Genomic DNA, 12,495 nt, shown 5'->3' with positions numbered 1-12,495 from the left:
CAGCCTCTGGAGAACTGGAATGTAACCCACATGCGGTTGAATCCTGAAGAAAAAGGCAGATACAAGACAAGATGCAGAGTTTAGTCTCCCTTTGCCAGCTCCTGAGTAGAGCAGCTTTGTTTTCTGCATTCAGAAAAAGCCCCAACATCCATGTGCCACCTCACTTTGTCTCCTGTTGCTTTTCCCAACTTAAAGGCAATGAAACAAGAGATATTTTTGTTGTAGATGATGGAAGAAAAAGACTTTCTTTTACTTTGATCCTTATCACCCAGATTCTTTTCCATACTTGGCTCAAACGAATGACATGAATTACCTCAGAGTGGGGAAGAGTTCCATTAATTAGTTGTTTATACCATTTTAGTGTTTTAAGTCTTCTCAAGACATTAGCTTCAAATATATAATCTTTGTTCCTGTATCAAAAATTTGGTCATGGAATACAGTGTTTAGGGAAAATGATGATAAAAATCTATAACAAGATAGTTACAGAATTAAATGATGTGAATTAATGAGTATTTTGCTCAAAACAGTCATAGCCAATACCTTGCCTTTGGCAACTAGGGCCAAATATAGAGGAACTTCCTGATTCTTGATTTCAGTATTTTTATTCTTTGAAACAAGGTTTACACATTGATTCATTACTAAGTTTTATTAATCATGAGCAGATTTACTTTCTATTCTGCTCTGGAAGATATAGCTTAAAGAAATACCCCAAATTCTGCTATTTTTTGTATCCTAAATCAACTAGAATGTTGTTCTTCGGGATTGTTATTTTAAAAAAAGGCCAAGAAATGCAGGTTTCTGCTAGAACCTGTTCTATTTTTCTCATAACCACCTAATACTGGATTTCAATGTTTTATACCTTCTTTGTGTTTTTGTATTTTTTTTCCTGTCCTGAGGAATAGCAATTAATCCCAGTGCATTAGGAAAAAAAATATATCAAAAAGTAGTTTACGCTCTTAAACCTTACTGTGTGGAAAAAGGAACAGGAAAACATTTGGATAAGTGAGTGGGTCTGGTTTTTGTGAGGATCCAAATCTGTAGCCATTAAGTGACATGCTCATGTTCTTAGGTCACAGCCTGTGTTATATGAGAAAACAGTATCACATTACACTCTTACGTTCTTTTGGGCATGTGAGGGTATTTTTAACAATTCTGCATTAAAACAAATTCAGAAAAAGCACTTTTTATGGAAGTAGACATCAACAGCTCGTTGTTTTAGCTTTTGACTTATTAGTCTGGTTAAAATACAATTTCCTAGTAGTCAGAAGCACTGTTCTTCATTTTATGCCTTTACTATAAACAATGGGATTTCTTCTAAATCAGTGCCTGCTAACTAAGCAAGCTTGTAACAGCTCATCTTTGGGAAAACCTAAGAAATAAGAAATGTACATAAGAAATTTCTATTGTAGAGCTGGAAGATACTTTGGAGAGTTAAATTTAAATAGATTTTTTTAAAGTGCGTTTTAAAGTCACTCCGTTTTCTTGTATTTTGGCAGTAATTTTTGTCTTAGGTCACATACTTTAAAGGAAGTCAATTTTTGTGCCAGTAAGAAGAAAATGGGTTACTTTATGTAAGATTTACCACAGTGTTCTTCATTAAAGTGAATGGAATGGCTCTTTCAGTACCAATTTTTCATTACTCTGTTGATATATATATACACTACAATACAGACAGAATATTGACATCACATCTGTAAAATACAGACCTGTATAACTGTCACTGTGTTGTATTTCTTGTGCCCTTAAGAAATACAAGCAATTGAATGGTATAGAAAAGCTAAATATTGGATTGAAAGAAGGTGAAATTTTTAGATTGCCTATTTATAATGTGTTTTTTATATAGTTACAGTAAAGGTTTGGTGACTGCACTGTGTTCCAGGACTGCTTTTTTACATCGTCATTACCCAGTTACTGACTTTTTAATTAGGTTCTGCACATGTGCTTTTGTCATGAGTGGTTGATATATTATCTTGCTTACTTTGAAGAGTTAAATTAATTTCTAAACTTGCAGCCACCCATCTTGGTAACTATTTTGTATTCTGCAACCATGAGATGCAGAAAGGAGAGAGCAGTTTTTCCTGAGCACTGCTGCTTTCTGTTCTCCTCCTGACTGGGATTTTGCTTGGGATGTTTCTTTGGCATCAGGGTTGCTGTTGTGCCCTGAAAGGCAGGAGCTGTGCAGGGCTGAGTGAGGAGCCAAGCCTGTTTTCATGGGGCTGGGGAGCTCTGCAAGGGCAGCTCTGGCTGGGAAATGTGCTCCACTCTGACAATCACAACGGAACTTTTCCTTTTTCATCTTCGCTGCATAAAAAAGTTCAGCCTCCTCCTGGTTTCAGGCAGCCTTTGGCAAACGACTGGTTTTTATTTGTGGTTTTTATGCTGGTTCTGACTAGGGCACTCTTTATTGCTGTGTGGTTCTAGCAATCAAATTTCAATTTGTTCTGTTGGCAAATGTGTAAGGCACAAGAGAGATTTTCTGTGTATGTGAACAGAAATATGTAGTTTTCCTTTATTTCTTAAACCCTTGGCATGATTTTTCTGTATCTCCAAACTTGTTTCCCATATACCCTCCCTATATATATGTTGATTGAGTTCATCTTTTTGCTTGCCATAAATTATATTTCTGTGTGTCTTGCATCACTTAGCAATGACAAATGTTTTATTTTGGTTTAAGCTCCCTTTGTTCTTAAAAGAGAGGTTATAAAACCCATTTATGAACCCTGAGGTAGAAAAGGATGATTATCAAAGAAAACATAAAATTTTAGAGGTCGATGAGACAGTCTGCATGTCTCTTAGGAAAGAATTGCAGCATATAATTTGTACTATTCTTCTGTGATTTCCACATTCCTACCAGAAAAAATGGCATCTTCTGTGATGTTGTTTGATGATGATGTTAAGTAAAAAATATGTCTTTTAATACAGAAAGGAATTAATCCTGTTGGTCTTAATGGCTGGGGCCCTTTCACATCCCAAATTTGTAAAGACTATTACACTCCTGTGCAGCACATTGCTCCATTAAGTCAGGAACTGTTTGCAGTAAGGAGGCAATGTAAAAACATTTGTAGAATCTGAATCTTTTATTTGAGGGTCAATAAGGGCTGATATTTTTATAGATGTTTTTTGCAGATTTTTGCAAACCATGTTTTGCAGGATTGGAGGAAGATTATGAAATGGCTTAGGCAGAATATGCTCAAAGTAAACATCACAACACACTTGGGTTATCCACATTAATAGAAATATTTAACAGATTGAGGAGACCTCAGCGTCGTGTAGCAGCAATGATATGTTACATTCCAAGATCCCAAGGCATGTTACAGTCATTAATTAACTGGAAACAATAACTTCCTTTGATGACAAGTAGTGTTTCCTCCTGATGAGGCACAGAGGATTAGATGCCTATCTCAAAGCAAAAACATACTGCTCTTAAAATACACTTTTATAAGTGCCTATTCTTTTCCATTTTCACTCACTTTCATGTCAGAGTGTATATCACATCACCTCATTGTGTTTTTAATTGCTTAATTGCATCCTACTCTTCCCCTGCTTTGATGCTAGTGGAGGAGTAAATCACTTTGCTCAGAGGGCAGACAAATATTCTGCTGCTGTGAGTGAAAATTCAGTACAACGTTATTTTAAAAAAGATTAAAGGCAAGCCCTCTTATAAGGAGTGAATTTCCATGGCAAATACAACTTTTCTCTTATAAGGACTAGCGACAAAGTTCTTTTTTAATATATATTATGGACATTCATTAGCCTACAGTAGCTTTTAGCCTAAAGGAAGGATGTCAGCTCAAGTGGAAGAAGATAATATGAAATAACAAACCCCAACTGATGAAGGTGTTGTTGGGAAGAGAAAGGAACAGCATCTTTCTCCCAGCACACTGTTATGCTGCCTTCTGTCCCATGTGGCCCCAGGTCTAGTTCTTCTTCCTTTGCAACTGAAAGTTTAACTGAACAGACAAAATGCTGTAATTTGGATGTAGATCTTCAGCATAACACAGGCTGGTCTCACAAGAAGGAAGGGACCAACAGAGTGCAGCAAGAAGGAAACCCACTGCAGCTCCCCATTCCCTCCTCTCTGCAGAGCACAGATGGTTCTCGTGACTTGCTTATTTTAATAGGCCTTCATGGGATGCAGAAGGAATGTTCCAGCTGAGGAAAGCCAGTGTAGTAACACCATGAATCAGTGTGCCAGACTGATCTGCTTGCTTCCCAGGAAAAAAAAAAAAAATGAAGTGCAATCAGTAAGTCGTTCTGGTTTAGGCTGGATAAAACAACGGCTGCTCCAGGGGCTGATAAAGTTTGGAGGCCTCTTTAAAAGGCCTGTTTGAAAATTTGTTTTCTCAAATTATGTCCAAATACTCCCTGTGAGCTCCCAGTCCCACCCTTCTGTCCAGTGCTGAGCCCTGTGCTATTATGCAATGCAGCCTTTGAAAACTGCACTCTGTTCTTAGCAGACACCAACCTGGATGTCAGAGGGCCAGGGTGGGCTTGTTTTTCCTATCCTCATAGCTGTTTGTAAACAAATTACTCTGAAAATCGCCTGTTCTGTGGGGGAATGATATGAAGGATGAGTTGTTGTTGCTCCCTTGCCTTTCTTTTTATTTTTTTTCTTCCCCTTAATCAGAAGCACTCAGTAAGCTCTCATTTTTGGTTCAGGTTTTCATGGGAACTGGAATTGTGATGTGCTGGTCTTAGTAAGGGGTGCCTTTGCTGAATAGGCTGATGCCAACTGAGTTGTTCATCAGAGTGAAGTGCTACATACACAAAGTGATCCATCTCACATCATAAGGCAGAGGAATGAAATTGGAAAACACAGTTAAAAGCCACTGATGCACATATTTGGCTTAGTGGAAACAAAGACAAGAAGAATCCCACTCCATAAAAGCAAATAAGCTGCAGTTCTCCTCACAGCAATCAGGAATTAATTTAGTTGATTGGAATTTCAGCAGGAGGTTCCAAGTCAGGTCCAAATCTAAGGTGGTGATCTAAAAGGTTGTTATAGAAATTACATTGCATTTGCAGATCTTTTCAAAGCCATTTGCAGTGAGCAGGCAGTTTATTTAGGTTCTGTACACTTCCTTCTCTAGAAAACTGAGATAAGTGACTCCTTCTTCACAGAAATCTTTCCTCTCCTTCGTGGCACTTCCCATATTTAAAGAACTAAGTTCCAGAAGAGTCCAGTTTAGAAGAGAAGATACGTAGAAACAATCAAAACTAGGTGTGTGTTGAGGTAAGGGGGAAAATAAAGTTATCTTGTCACTGGGACTCTAAAATTAAAGTGTTTCAGCTTCTGCTCTGACCCTGGGAGTTCACGTTATTTATTATAAAGATATAAAGTCTTTACATGTAATTTAGACTATAAATCAGGAGCTTTTGGCTCTTGGAAGTTTGATTTGGATCATTTTGTCCCCTGGAGGGACCATGCTTCCTGCATCTCAGGGCTGAGGAGGGTTCAATGTTATTATGGTTATCAACTTTCCAAGTTTACAGTTTAATGTTTGCACTTGTTTTCGAGGAATGAGTTACCTTTACAAAAACAGCAAAGTCTTTACTTCTTTTTCATCACATTTGCCTCATAACAGCATAGTTCTTTTATTTTCATGGGGAAAAATACTTTTGAAGCCTCTTGGTTACAGAATGGAGAGGGAGAATGAGGAGAGAGAGGTATGAATACAACACCAGAAACTAATGACAAGTTCTTTTCCCTCAAAATTTTTAAGGAGAATGTTTGCCTGTCTTCATTCTTAGTTTCTGCAGAACACTCTTAGTTTCTGTTGGGGGAAATCAGGTTTGTTTCAGCCCTAGCAAGGCTTTGATTTGGCAGTGGTCTGGCAAGATGTTCAGGATGAGATTCCCAGGAATGATAAAGTGTTTCTAGGTCTCTATAGAGCTTACTGGGCTCTACAAAAAGGGCTTGTTCTTAGCATGCCTCAGGTGTCTGTGTTATATTTTTGTCTCAAGGACCTGATACCCTGAAGGAGTTTTGTTCTTGGTCCAGATGTCTTCCCAGGAACTTTCTGACTCTTCATGTTTAGTTCTGTCTGTACCTTCAGCATTACGATACTGAGAACAGCCATCATTTTTGTGACTTTCTCTTCAGTCCCTGCAGGTAAATCTTCCCCATCATAAACACCTGCTTTGCATGTGAGAGTCTAGAACCTTCTGAACTCCCTGAAGTTGTCATGTCCTGTCTTTTCCTTACCCCAAAAAAGCCCTACTTCCTTTCTTTTTTTTCTACCAAGAGACATTTCTACCCTTTTCCTAGTGCCTCTTGCATCAGCAAGAGACAATTTTCTGAACTATCTGAAAATATTTCTGAAATTGTCTGAAATTTTTCCTGCCCAGAGTTATCTCCAAGCTTACTTCCATGCTTATCTTGCCTGGTTGCTGATTTGTCCTTTACACTGCAGGGGTGCTATCAAGGTATATAATCCATTACCCTCTTTGCCCCATACCAACCTGTCTTTTAATGACAGTGAGTGAGAAATGAAGGGTTAAAATGTCTCAGAAATAAGTCAAGTGTTTTAATCAAATGGCAAAAGGCATTATAAGAATGATGTATGTAAAGTTTCTACATGAGAAGGTTTAAATGTTCATTTTCTTCTGCCTAAAATATTTTCGTTAAACATTTTTTTTTTAATAATGCTAATTTTAGACTTTTAAATACTTACAAGGAATGAGAGTGAAACAACCTTTTTGGTTTCAGACTTTAAAGGATAATCATTTGTGTCTCTTGCATGAAAAGAAGTTGCATGTGCAGCTCTGGGGAATTTTCATAATTACGTTCGTGCTTGATTTTTCTCTTGAGTTCTTGAGAATGGGGAATATATGAACACATGAGTCTAGGAGGTTAAAAAAAGGACAGATGAATTTAAATCAAGGGCCAGTACAAAATGAGAGTCAACACCGAAGAGAGTGAATATTTAACAGCTCCTCTGGGTATTAACCTCAGTTTACAGACTCAGAAGAAACTGTGCAGCATCCATGTGTGTTTTGTTTGTGGCTGGGGTCTGTTCCCCCTCCTGAAATTTTATGCAATCCTAGACTTTAATGCAAAGAATTTGGGTCCTTATTCTTGATTCTCAAATTTTAAACCTAAACATGAATTATCTTCATGAGTCACCAGTCTCGGTTTCCCAGATAATTCTGTAAATTTTTGGGCTCCTTTTTATCCTCTTCTTTGGATGTGTACAGAAAACTGGTTCTACTGCATTTTGATGATTTTTAAGTATTCACAGTGAAATTTGTATAGAGCTGTGGGTTTTAAATTGGTCTATATATAGGGAACCTTTTCCTATACATTTTTGATTGACTCATTGAAGTATTTAAAATCTGTTTTGAAATAGAAGCCTCAGTTATTTATATGGTTGGTGATAAGTTAAAGACAACTGTAAGGCATAAATTTGCTAAGGGTTGTCTACACTGCTTTCAACTGAAATTGCTATGCTGATGTGGGAGAGCAGATGTATATTTAAGAAGAGAAGTATTCTAGAACAGTTTTGTCATGCAATAACGCAGTTTTGGAAAACTGTATTTGCTGCTTTGAGGGGGAAAGAACTATACTATCAAATAATGGAAGGAAGAACCTTTTTATCCTATCCTGGTTTCTTGCTGAAGTCAATTTCTGATGTTCATAGATTCTTCTGCAGTGGAAAATTCTTCCATTCCTCTACATTATGAAGAACAGATCACTTGGAAGGTTATGTGAAAAAAAAAAACCCCTATTTTATGACTAGACTTGTTCTGACATTTCCTTATTCAGTCATTTAAAAGCATTGCTCCACTTTTGCATGACTGTGATCTTGGTGCACCCTCTTTGCACCTTCAGCTCTCTGCTCATGTTTCAGAATGTCTGGTAATTTGGTTTTCCATAACATGGAGAAATATTTGGTTTAAGATTCACTCACCTACATTATCATCAGTAATGCATTGCTGGTTGACTCAGTCTGACTTGTGACTCCAGCTGTTGTGAGAGGCTGTGACCAAGGATGTGTTATTCCTTTTGTGCTCTCTGGAGATAAGCCTTTTCTCTTAAATCAATAGGAATAATATCAGCTATATTAAAGCTGTTTGATGACCTATCCAAGCCTTGCCTTTTGCACTCATGAGTAATTCTAGCACTGGATGCAGAGCAGTGACAGATGCTGAACAAACAAATCAGTGTGACTCCTCTTCCTACAAAAGCCTGATGGTGTGTGTTCAAAGGCGTTGTGAGGTTTGTGGTTGTGCAGATCTGTGTCAGGGACACCCCTGCAGCTCAGTCTGGTCTCCAGCTTCCTGCCAGAGCAATGCACATAGACATTGATTCCTGTGTTCTTAACCCTTTCTTTTGAGCAGTTGTTGGTAATTCTGGATAAATCTTTGAAATGTCTGCTACTCAATACTCTACTTTCCTAGCAGCTGATTAAAAAAAAAAGTAACCCAAAAAACCCAAAACAAGTTTTACTAGTGATTTATCTAGGCAGCAGAATGCTAAAAACATTTAATTATAGAGGAAGTAACAAAGTAGGTTGAGGAACCTCCAGAATGTTTTTTCCCCGTGTGTTCCAACTTAAAGGGAGGCAAAGTGACTCAAAGGCTAGCCTGGCCTCAGGAACAAAAGTGCATCTTGCACTGCTGAGAGTTACTCATAAATTGCCATATACATGCTCATTTGATCTCTGTCTGCTTGGCTTAATTAAAACACTGGAATGTTTGTTCAGTAGATAAGAACGTTGCTGGGAGTTATTTAAATTAGCAAGTACTCTGCTTACTGTCATTAAGTGCCTTTCCCCCAGCCTTTCTCCTCTACTCCTCACAGCATGTAGCAATAAGTGATATATGGCTAAAGAATAGTACTAGCTAAGTCACAGATGGTCAAAGGTAAAGCCTTTAAGTGAATGCTGAGTCTCTTTACTGTTCATGTTAAAAGTGGTGTGGGAGTGTTTCTTTTGTGTTTCTTTTCTTTTTTTAAAAAAAACACTTCTCTCTCTTTTGTCTGAAACTTTGTGTGTTGACACGAGCAAGATATTTTTTGTAGAGGAAAATCAATGTGAAGTTGTAGAGTCTTTAAAAAATATGTTTAAATGTAGTGGTAGCAATTTGGAATAGGCCGAATAATATTAGAATATTCCATCTAGTATTTGGATTGTTGTTACCATTTGCTTTCCAGAATATATTTTAATTTGATTTTTTTTCCATTTCCTTTGTTTGAAATATTCAGCAAATGTTTGTATTTTTCAATTTCTTAGATTTTACTGCTGCAACTGTGGAATTTATTTTGGCCTTTTAGATATGAATGACTTGATATTTTCCCTGTCCTTGTAAGGCATCCCATTGCTCAGCCTCTGTGAAGCAAAACATCTTTTAATGTATCCTGATCACCACCAAGGGTAATGGGAAAAGACTGCTATATCACTTCCTTTCATTTTGTGAGCTCTTTTAAAATTTAATTTGAGATGAAAAAAATAGAGATTGGAAAGGCTTCCTACATGCCATAAGGGATCCTTTGTCTCAAGAGGTGAAAGTTTATAGAAATGTCTGCTGCTTACAAAATGTTCAGAGCCCGGGGACCAAATATTTAAGGTTTCTGCCATACTTTCCATACCTGGTGGCTTGGAGTAAACCACAGGCTACAATTCAATTCATTGGTGTGAGTTTTGTGATTTCAAACCTAATTTAAAAATCTACTGTTCTTACCAAGGTTGGCTGTGTAAATTATTTCATAATCTAGACCTTTTATGGAAGGCAGGTTTTTATTGATCTGTAATGCTGTCTAGTGAAAAGCATATTGACAGCAGGGAAATACAGATGTGTTCCAAGTAGACAGAGGTGAGGGGCCTTAATCAACAATTCCCAATACTTTTCTGTTTGTTGTGTTCAAGATCAGTACGTGTACAGGATCTGGTATCTCAGCTGGGTTCCTCAGGTCTTTGCTGAGTTGTCTGTATGCCCCTTACTTTTACACCTTGTTCTTCCCCACTGTCAGATCACCACATTTCAGAGCATTATTTCAGGTTCTCCAGAGTTGTCTCCCATAGGAAGGCAGGTTGCTCCCCATTGTCCATGTGGTGTCAATAATTTATCTGCATTTAGTCAAGGAGTGTGAAGCTTCTGGCTTATTCTTTTTTCTTTGCCAAGGTTGGGATTAATACACAGGAAACGTAGATTTCGAGTTTGGACTTGGATATTTATTATTTCTTATCTATTTACAGACTCACAAGCCGTGAGCTCCAACTAGCAAGTTAGAAAACCAAGGTAAAATGGAGCCTTCTAACTCTTCCTAAGTTATTTAGGAGATAATTACCCAATAACGAGGTTACACCTATATTATTTATACTTTTAACCTAATAATGACTACCCAAGGCCTGAAATGTGCACTTTTACCACCCAATTACAGAAAACTACCCAAACTTAGGAAGAAGAAGGTGAAGAAGAAGGACTTAAACAACGCCTAAAATCCTCTATCTTGACTTACACATATTACTATATACTAAAATCTTAAATTTGAGGTTTCTTTACCCTGTGAGATCACACAATACTATTCAAACTGCACACCCACAACCCCAGTGCCATCACTCAATTTCAGGAGCTTGCTTTAAGGCCTTAAGTCAAATGTGGTGCTTGCACCTTTTAACACAGAAAGCCTGAAATTTTCAGCTTCCAGGGTTCTAACAGAGGAGCGTCAAGTACGGGTGGCAGAGGTGTCTGGTGACAGTCATATATGATTTGGGAATCAAGGAGCAGGATGGTTTCATACATGGGCTGTTCAAGCAGGCAGCCACCACCCCAAAATCACTTGTATTAAGTACAAGGAAGGGTTTTCTGATATTTAAATGGCGTGTTTATCCAGTGAAAGTTTCTAAGGGTCTTTTCTGGAAGAGAGAAGGGCCAAGCAGGATAACAAGCTGTGAACAACATGGATTAGTGCAGCAGCCTCTGTGCCTGGTAAGGACTTTGGCTCATTTCTCAGCTTTTCCTCATCCTGAAAGTTGCATGCACTCCTGCTTTCATCCTGCTGTTGTTCCTGTTCCATCATAATGTATGCTGGATAATACCATGTTGTTTCCAATGGCTTTATTTTGACCAGGGTTTTTCTCTTTTTCTTGGTTCAAATTGTGTTTCAGCACTGCTAAGGCTGTGTAATGCCATTCAGGATGTGGAGAGGAGGAGGAGGATGAGAGAGGAGAGAAGCTATGCAGGTGTAGATGCACAGGGGTAATCTCAGACAGCAAGAGCTGCAGAGGAGTTGACTCAAGCAGCCAGAGCACTGAGGTTATGCAGAGAGAGCTGAGAAGGCAGCCAGCTTGAGATGAGTGCAAGTTTGCAGCAGGAATAGAGAGAGAGCAGATCCACAAAGTATGTTGGATGAAGTCCACAGGGAGCTTTACAAACCGAGAAAGATATTACTTATGCTGGGTCAGGTTTCTTTCCACGCAGATGTTGTGTTAGCTCTTGCATTGTCATTATGTTGGACCTCTTCAGTGTGACTAATATTGCATAAATTTCAGATCTTTTCGTCTCCATGAATATTCAAATGCAAGGACTAAGCCTTGAAAAGTTTTCTCTATTGGTTGTGCTTCTACTACCCTGAAGTAAAATAACTTTCCCTACTGGATTTGAAAAGATTAAATAGGGAAATAGGGATTGAGTGTGCTTTCATGTGCAAATCAAAATTAATTTACGTGCTTTGCATTTCCAAGTCCTGATCCCTAAAAAAAATCAAGGTGTTTGTTTTTTATGCAAAAAAGCAGCATTATTGTATAATAAGGGAAGTGGTTTCTGAACTTCCTTGCTGTTTTCTGTGATTCCTGCTTTAACTCTTCTATGAGTTAAAGGACTGGGAAGAGACTGTAGACATGACTATGTAAACTTTATGATAATGCTTCATAAATGCCAGCTCTGTGAAAAAAAAAAAAGCCCAAACCAAACAGTGTTTCTGCTTCCTGTGTTTCTCTGTCATTCCCTTCTCTCCTAGCAACAGCTAATTTGGGAAGTGGCTTTTGATGCTCTATGGTATTTAGACAATGTGTGTCCAATGCCATGATCAGACCTGGCTCAGTGTAACTAGCTGGAGTTGCAGGCATATGGTGATGTCCGTAAGGAATTAAACTAAAGCCTCCAGGACTGGGCAGAGCCTTTCCAGAGGAGCAAGGATCTGTCAACAGAATCGTAGCCCATATGTAATTCCTACAAATCTGTGAGCGGGAAATGCCAATGCTTATTAGACAGTGCACTAAATATCATTGAACAGATGTTCAGAGAGCCTTTCATTCATAGTGCTGTTAGCAATGAATGGAGTATTATGCTCCCATTCTACATTTTTAAGTCAAGTGTAAAGATATGTTTGAAAAGGAGAAATAGTGTTAAGTGCACCCTGCACTTCATTCATGCTGCCATTCATGTTCAAAAACAGTGGGTTTTTTCCCTCCAGCATCTAAAATTAATTACACTTGGAATAAGTATTTAACAATACTGTACAACAGTATTATACAATTCTGTATAGAATATGAA

The 12,495-nt window shown here is 38.0% G+C and overlaps 1 protein-coding gene across 1 annotated transcript in view; it reads left to right on the top strand.

The window, feature by feature from the left end:
• Positions 1-12,495, top strand: part of PDE3A (phosphodiesterase 3A) — a 216,185-nt gene that overhangs the window by 78,249 nt on the left and 125,441 nt on the right. The window lies entirely within an intron of this gene.

This window comes from Zosterops lateralis, assembly GCF_965231275.1.
Source record: "Zosterops lateralis genome assembly, chromosome: 4".
Classification (NCBI taxonomy): domain Eukaryota; kingdom Metazoa; phylum Chordata; class Aves; order Passeriformes; family Zosteropidae; genus Zosterops; species Zosterops lateralis.
The sequence above is the reverse complement of the archived record's forward strand: the minus strand, read 5'-3'. Positions and strand labels throughout refer to the sequence as shown.